Raw genomic sequence first — 8653 nt, 5'->3', positions numbered from 1 at the left:
ATGATGAGAACAGACAGTGCAGATGGTCTAAATACCTTTGCACTGCATTCTTATTTTTTACTGTCCCCTCCCTGGGTCATGGGCAGGAGGATCTCCTTTTCCACACCCCTCCTTGGAGCAACAAAATAAGACAGTGGCCAGAGTGTCTTGTGCATCTTTGTGTCCCTCCCTCGGCTTTGCTCCAAAAAGGGATAAACGAGGTAAGACCCTGGAAGAAGGAGCCCTCAGGACTGCACAGCAGAGATCCTTCTTCACTGAGATGAGCTGGACAGTTTTCAGCTCACCAGGACAGTGCGGATTAAATTCTGCAAGGACTTCCCTCTGTTGACTTTCTTTTCTCCCACCCGCTTGGCTCTTCCTCATCCGTACAGCAGACAGGCATTGAACTTCTTCGTTTGGAGTGAGGGCTGCAAGTTTGGAGAAGAGAACACTACCACCTTCAGAGAGTTGGTGGTAGAGCATCCGGAAATGCCGCATGAGCTGTCTCCAAGCCTGATTGCAAGAACCGAAATCAAAACACCCGCGGCTGCTGCTAATTCTTCTCTTTCTGAGACAGGGTGTCTTTAGTTAGCCCCTTGCCAGCCATAGCAGAAGTCTCCTGATCGTTCTAACTTTGTGTTCAAATGCACTATCAATCAGATCTAATTTAGCGATTTAAAAAAAAAAAAAATTTTTTTTTTATTTGCCTGCCTGTAAATACATGAATTAAGTTTGAAATGTCTGGGCTTTCCACAGGATACTGAGAACCAGTTGTGAAAAAAGCCTAAGCTAAAGTAGCCCAGCAGCAGTCTCACCTCAGCAAAATCAAATTCCTCTTTGCTGAACTCAGTTTTCAACATGAACTTTCACGCTCTGTCCAGCTATTTGTAACTTGTTTACAGCGGTAAACCCTTGCCTGCACAGCGGTGCTTTTGCACCAGGAGGTGCTGGTCCATCGTGTTCTCTGTGAGAAAGGCACTCCGGCTTTGTGAAGCATCATTTTGCATGCTTTTTCTTAGCACTAACACTATGAAGAAAGAGGGAGAACTGTAGATAATGTTCAGATAGCGTCCGTTCAGATAGCGGCAACCCTGAGTTGTGCAGCACCTAATGATCCAGCCCATCTGCAACGTGCTGTGCAGATCCGTTCCGCAGAAGGGTTATCCCATTTTGGTCATTTGAGACAGCATTGAAATATTTTCTTGCAAGAAAACAACTTTATTCATCATTCCTCCAAAGATGATGTCCAAACAAGATTTTCCTGCTGCACTTTTAGATAAAAAGTGATGCCATGCAGGTGGTGTAATTGCTGGTACTGAGTTGGAGCTCCCCGCAGGCTCGCCCATCAGGGTGAGCTGGGGGGCTGCCCCACGCCTGAGGGATGCCACGCTGGACCTGCAGCCCCATGCAGCCCAGCACCGGCCCATGCCTCCTGCAGCTAACCGCTGTGTGGATCGCCAACGCCCCCGCATGCCCCGGTCTCCTGGTCAGCGGTCCAGGAGGCACCACTAAAATCTCTTATTTCATCGAGGCTTCTGGGGCAGTGGCTGTGGCGAAGCCTCAGCCTCGGGTCACAATTACACAGCGGGGATTAGTGAGGGAGAAAGCATCCAAATTTCGTTTCCTCTTGCTGGCTTAGCCAAAACACCCGCCCCCGTGACAAGAGAGGTGCTAAGCCGGCACGTCTGGAGGCAACCAGTGTCACAGGTGGGTTACCTCACCTCCTGCTCAGGGAACCTCCAGCCGGTTTGAAGGCAAAATGCATCTTATCAATCACCAGAGCATGATCACTTGTTGATGGGGTACTGACACCACTGTTGACGGGGTACCAACAGGAGCCGGCGGGCAGGAATGGCTGGGGCACCTCGCAGACGGCCTCGAAGCATCAGCCCAGCTAGAAACGTGGCTGTCTAAGAGCATGCCTTGCTATTCTGGGAGCACGGACCTGCCGGCCAAGGAGGGACGTACTGTAAGCATCGCCCGGTGATCCCAAAGGGCTTCTAGAAATGAGCTGTTAGGCTAATGCATAATAGGCCCTAGAGCAGAGGTCTTGCACCAAATTACCGCCTCATGCCTGCTGCCGCGGAGATTTCCATCGGGAAACCACAGGAGGGCTGTCAACCAAAGTAAATCGGTGTTAGTCTGCTTGGCTGCAGTGGAGTGGCTCCAGCGGGTTTTTGGGGACACATGCCAGGAGGGGTGGCCTGTTTTGGAAGCTGCTGTGTGTGCATAGTTGGACACGCCTGATCCGGGCTGGCTCGCCAGGACCCTGGCGAGGTTTGCAAATGCGTTTGGCAGAAAGCATGCCAGGAAGAGCTGCTGAGCCTAAACGTCCTGGAAGTTTTGCCTCTTCTAGGAAATCCTTCTCTGGCGTGTGAAACAGCCACCTGGCCAGCCACAGTCAGAGCGCGGTGGGTGGCAAAGATCAGCAAATCTCACGCTTGCTGCTTAAGAGATGCTTCAGGAAGATCAAGCAAACAAAATTCCCAAATACCATGCCGTTCGAATCAACAGCTTTTAAATTTGGTCCAAGGAATAAATGCCCATCAACCTAGAGGTAATTCTAGGTGCAGAAAGATGTCTTCAGTTTCTCAGCTCATGGACAAGACAGTCTGATACTTCTCATTACTGGCATGACTAGCTGCGATTTGGGCTAGCTATGCAGGGCAGAGACACCTAAGTACCCATTGCCTTCCAGATTCCCACCCCGGCTTGTTCTAGGAAGGCAAAAACAACTGTGCAGCGTTGACTTACCCTGGTCATTTCTCTCTTAAGGGCAAGCTAGTTGTTCTTATTGCTTTGCTTCGAATCACGAGAAGAAAGGTTCACACCTTATAAGAATAAAAAATGTCATTACAGATTCCTGTTCACAGCAGAGTCTCTGCATATATACAGTGATCTTTCTATTTACATCAGCCAGAGCAGAGCCCAAACACAAACGCTCTTGCCCCCTCCTAAAACAACCGAAATACTTGATATTCCTCTCTTGGAAATGTGCAGGACACACCGGGACTGAAAGCGAAATTTTTCTCTCCAGACCACAGCTGAGCTGAAACCCAAGCATCAGTGTGGAAGCCCCACTTAGAATATTTGGGTTTGTATTGCCACATTTACAAGGAGATTTGTGCTTCACACTGTGTGTGACACGTTTTTAATGCTTTGTTTACACACAAACCTTCCCCTCTCCTGAGTAATAACAAGTGTTGAGGCTGTAGCACATGCCGATGAAAGCAAGGAGACATATGCTTCATAAGGCATCCGCTGCAGCACGTGTCTGGTGCAGCAACCAATTTGGCGCTTTGAATAAGAAAAAACCCGACCAAGCACCGAAAGAACAGACCGTCGCCAGCTGCGAACCACCTGAAACGCTGCTGTGCTTTGTGTCAGGAGCAGCGATGTGGCTCAGAGCCCCAGGTGAACAGCTTTAACATCAGCCTGGCACACGCACTCCCTGGCGTCTCCCATTTCAGTACAAATTAAAAACTAATTTAGGGCCACGAAGGGCACTCTCCACCTTGCAGTGTGGAGGGGAAGCAGCTCCTCCATCCCTGAGCCAAGATCAAGGGTGAAAACCCAGTCCCCCAACAGAGCTGCTCCGGGTTGTGTGCTAAGAGCAGAGGGGAGGCACGTGTACACCCGAAGGGCAAGGGGGGCATCAGGCGCGTTCCCAAATGCACAAGGGACAAATTCCCAAAGACAAGGAGCTGCGGGGCCAGCGAGCTCTGGCCGGCAGGGGAGCGTGCTCAGCTGCACCGTGTGGTGCATCAAGAGGGGATGAAACCCTGTGAAACCCAAACACCGTGTCATATCGTCAGGCCAACTGACGTGTTCCCAAGTGGCTGTAAACATACCTTTCCCCAGTGCGTAGCACCGCAGGGAGACTCTGCCACAGACCTGAAGACTTTACGACACAAAGAAAAGAGATACCCTTTGGGGTAGGACGTGGAGCGGCTCACCCAGGATGCCTGCCGAATTAGTGGTGGGGTTGGGGACAGATCCCAGCCCTGTTGCCAGCCCCTCTGCCAGGCAGGGTGCAGCAGAGCCGACCCCCAGAACTGCGTTAGGCTGGATGCTCACATCGCCGCAGCATGTTCTGTTCCAAGTGCAATATGGCAATGCGTGACAAGGACAGAAAAGATGGGACCCACTGCTTTAAGACCCACTGCTTTAAGAATTTTCTCTGCTCTACAAAAAAAAAAAAAAAAAAAAAACACAAAAAAACCCCGAAAACCCAGAAATTTTAAAGGATTATTCCTCAACACTCATGGTGAATGGCTTCAGCTGTTTGCTTTCCACATACCTGACAGAAGTTTGGAATTTGACTTTTGGATCTAGGTGTGATCCCAAATGTCTGCATCCTGGCATTTGATTCAAGCAAGGTCCATATTTGGCTGTGAAATGAAATTCCTCCCAGATGGCTCCTTTTTAGTAGGTGTTTGAACATGTTTCAGTGTGGTATTTATTTAACATACAGGACAAGCACAACAAAACAAAACAGACCCACTATTTCATCATACTTATCTGAAATTTGTATCTAGGATCTATAAACAAAAAAGCTGAATGTTTCATAATGAGATATGTCATATGACCATGTGAGCTTGGGCTGCTAGTGCTCATGGAAAAGCTGGCAGATGGGTGCTAAACTGGCATGAGCAGCAAAGCTAATGTACATGGAGACTCAGTGATATTCAGTGTGTGGGTACAGATAAACACAGGCAGATAACCATTAAGTGGTGAGCAGAGAGCCCTGCTGACTTGCTGTTCTTTGACTCTGTTCTGTTATTATTCATACATTGATTAAATCCTTACACATATCAACCTCTGCTCAAGGAAGCTTGTGCAGACACACTGTATTGAAATGACATTCACTGTTTTAAGTCTTCATAGTGGTGGCACACCATACTTTGTGTCTGAACCATCTTCTAAAAGGTGGGTGGAAGAGGAGAAGGACCTGTTTCTTATTTGTTTTTTAAAACAACCATTTTTATTTATATAGGATCAACTCTTGAGTTTCCCAGGCTTGGATCATTTACCCCTCCAGCTTGAGGGTGGAGGGAAGTGTCTCTGTAGAGGGAGCATAGACCAAGTGCTGCAATGGGCTTATCCCCTCCGTCCTCCCTGGATGGCAAGACTGTGTTGCCACAAGCCCCAAGGAAGGTCACTTAGCTAGCAGGGCTAATAATACTTGCTATTCCTCTTCTGGCTCAGCAGAGGCTCAGCATCAGGCTTATATCTTGTTTACCTTCAAACTCATGCCTCTCAGTGGATTTGGAGAGCTGTTGTGGCCTAATGCAAAGATACTGTAAAGCCATCAGCCCTTGACATAGCCACAGTTAACACAGAGGTGTTGCCTACATCCTCGCTGAGGCCAAGGTGCGGGGATGAGCTTGTTCATGACACCCCACTATAGCAGAACAAAATGGCCCAAGCTGATTTTCCCAAGTCTCAGCCCACTGGAAGATGTTTGGGTGCTGTTCCTGTGTAGATCCCCATTCACTGGAAGAGGCAATTTCACACAGACCTGCATAAGCTTCCTACAAATACTGGATCCATCCAATGCCTGGAAAGGGTGGGAATTCTTCAAGAGAACGCAATCACCAATATACTCAGAATGTACGAGAGAGGAAACCACCAACAGGCTGCAGAGCGTGGACCAACACAAATGCAACAGCCAGACAAGCCTAAGAGTTCTCTTAGGAGAAGTCCAGGCTCTCTTTTGCAGTGCAGGACATGAAGTTGGAGAGACACTCTCACAGACAGCACTTCACTAGTAGGCCAGACAGAAACCAAGGTCGTTCTCCCAGTGTATAACATCAGCTCCATGGTAGTCATGAGGTCACAGTGGAGTCACGGCAGCTCAGAATTGGCACAGGGTGTAGAAACTGGGGCCATGCAAATCTGAGGAAAGCCAAGCCATGTATTTCATGTTGCATAATGATAACTTAAAGTAAACACAACAAAGCACTCCAGGGTTCTCACTGCTGTGATGGCAAGCTACAGCATTTTACATTACATTTTTGGAAATACAGAGCAAAAGGGGTTAAGGATATCACTGAAATCTCCCAGAATTCCCGTGTTTTGGGCAAAATCACTGAATCCAGTTCTACTGACAGGACACTGTCAGTAGAGAAAAGTACTAATTAATTGCATAGCAAGGCAGTGATTGGAAAAAACAACCCAGCATACAAGAATAAATCAGCCCAAAAGTGCATGTTATTCCCCATGTGCTTTCTTCCACTGTGACCAACACCATCTGCTTCAAAAAAAAAGACATATGTTGCTATATTGAGACTTTTCTGAAACCTAGCTTTGCTCATTTAGAGTCTTTGGGTATCTCTGCGCTACAGCACAATGCAGAAATAATCAATTTTAAAAAGAATGGCATCCTACAGTGTTTAATATCTAATGGAGAAAGGCTTAAGAGGAACTAAAAGGAGCTGAAAGCTGGAAGTGGACACATTCAAACTAGGAATGAGGGCTACCCTTTTAACGGGAAGGATGGATGACACTGCAGCCAACAGCAGAGGGAAGCCACAGAGCCACAGCCCCTTGACACTCTCATATTATGTCAGGCTAGGAAGATGTGTAGAAGTTAAAACTAGTTATTGATCTCAACATACTGGCAGCTGTATAATAGCTGGTGATGAAGATCAGGGCCAGAAAACCTGCTGGTCCTCTCTTTCAAATTCAATTAAAAGCTTATCTGTATTCAAAGCACATCTTCTCTCTTTCCTTGCTTTTTCTGTTTACCTTTCACTTGGACCCCCAGGCTATGTAATGCTTTTTTTTCTTTGAAGCACATGTGCCCCATGAAAAGGAAGCAAGACAAGCCTTCAGAGGGCCTGGGAGTGGTGCATGCTGTACATGCTGTATGCCACATGATACTGTTCCCCCAAGGGAGGCTCAGGATGAGAAGTGAGGATCAGGATGAGCTCTGCCCTCAGGAGTGGCAAGGTCAAAAATAGGAAGATGGATACATATGTGTTTTAGGTGATTTCATGCACATGGAGGCCAGTGTGGGAGGTTGGACTAGTGACCTCTAGAGGTCCCAACCCATTTGCAATGTTCTGGGATTTTCCAGGGACGCCAAGTAAGGCAACCTTTATATTAGTGTTGATCATATGCCACAACTCCAAAGAAAGCCAGTGACAGTACTCAAGCTGGCATAGGGGCAAAAGAACAGGATCTGTGACAGCACGTAGGAAGCATAAGGTCAAGAAACACTCTTTTATGACAAAATACGTAGAGCAATGGTGTTTGTTCAGCTGGTAGAGCAGACTGCCTGCCCACTTGGTAACATTCCCAGTGCCAGTGCACAAGAAGCCTGCCCCTCAGGAAATACCAAATATGCCCTTGAGTTCACACATGGGATGTGGAGGCCCCCTCACACATAGCATTAATGAGATTTATACTGGCCTTTCCAATAACCAGCATGTACAGACAGGCACATCCAATTTAGAAATAAGCAGGCTGACAGTACACCATACGTTCTGGATGAGCTCTGTCCCCACAGAGTCAAAGGCTGCAGCCAACCTGACTTGGAGAAGAGAAAAAGCTCTGCCCCTGGGGGACAGCTTAGCATACAGCTCACCAACGATCTAGCTGAACGATGGAGGCCAGACAGGAGTGCTGGGAGGTGAGTTGGGTGCCCTGGCACAGACCCCAGCAGAGGCTGCACAGCCACCAAATGTCACCTACTGCGATCCTCTCCAAGCCACCAGAGCCCACTGCCTGGACAGCTTTCCTTCAACACTTGTTCTGGCTCTGATATTAGATGGCTTTCCTTTGAATGACCATTATTTGGTCTCCTGCATGCTCCTGGGATCACATGGGGGCAGACACTTGGGAAAGATGCAGAGGGAATGTAGTGGTAGTGAAACAAGCAGACTGAGATGGTAGACTTGCATATGAGGATGGGAGTAAAGCTACCTCACTATGCTAAGCCTGGGTTACAGTAAAACACTCCTTGAGGATTACCAAACACATTACCACTAAACACATCAAACACCATGTGAGCACCAGCTGCGGTACCAGAACTCAGATCTCCTTTTCCTCAGTTTCATCTTTTGGATATTAAAAAAAATAATAATTTGTATTTTTGCAGCTTTGGCCAAATTCTTGCTTTCTGTAACAAAGATATGGATGGGATAAAGATAATAATTTATAAATATATTAAAATATATAGTTTAACCGCCTATGTGCTCAGTTAAGCTTAAGGTCTTTGGACAGTAGTAATCTCAGTTAATGGAGCAGGACTTTGCAGTGGCTTTGACCCATGCCACACAGTTTCCTCTTGTTTCTTCCAGAGTAGATCATGCTCCAGTGTCACAGCACAAGTATTGATGTGCGTTGTTACATGAGAGGATGTAAGGGTCCCAAAGACATCCCTTTACCGTTGCGGGTTCTCCTCACTGCTGAGGGTGTTAAGAGTCCCTACCAGCAAGTTAGCCTGGGACTGAAGATCAGACCGAGGAGGAGGAGGCCTGAGCTGACATAAATGATTTCATCACTGGAAGTGTTCAAAAAACATGTGGACGTGGCACTTCGGAACATGGTTTATTGGGCATGGTAGTGTTGGGTTGATGGTTGGACTTGATGATCTTAAAGGTCTTTTCCAACCTTAATGATTCTGTGATTTCACTTTCCTAATCCAGATGCTGGACAAAGCTCACTC

The sequence above is a fragment of the Phaethon lepturus genome, unplaced genomic scaffold (genome assembly GCF_000687285.1).
Source record: "Phaethon lepturus isolate BGI_N335 unplaced genomic scaffold, ASM68728v1 scaffold15234, whole genome shotgun sequence".
Classification (NCBI taxonomy): Eukaryota; Metazoa; Chordata; class Aves; order Phaethontiformes; family Phaethontidae; genus Phaethon; species Phaethon lepturus.
The sequence above is the reverse complement of the archived record's forward strand: the minus strand, read 5'-3'. Positions refer to the sequence as shown.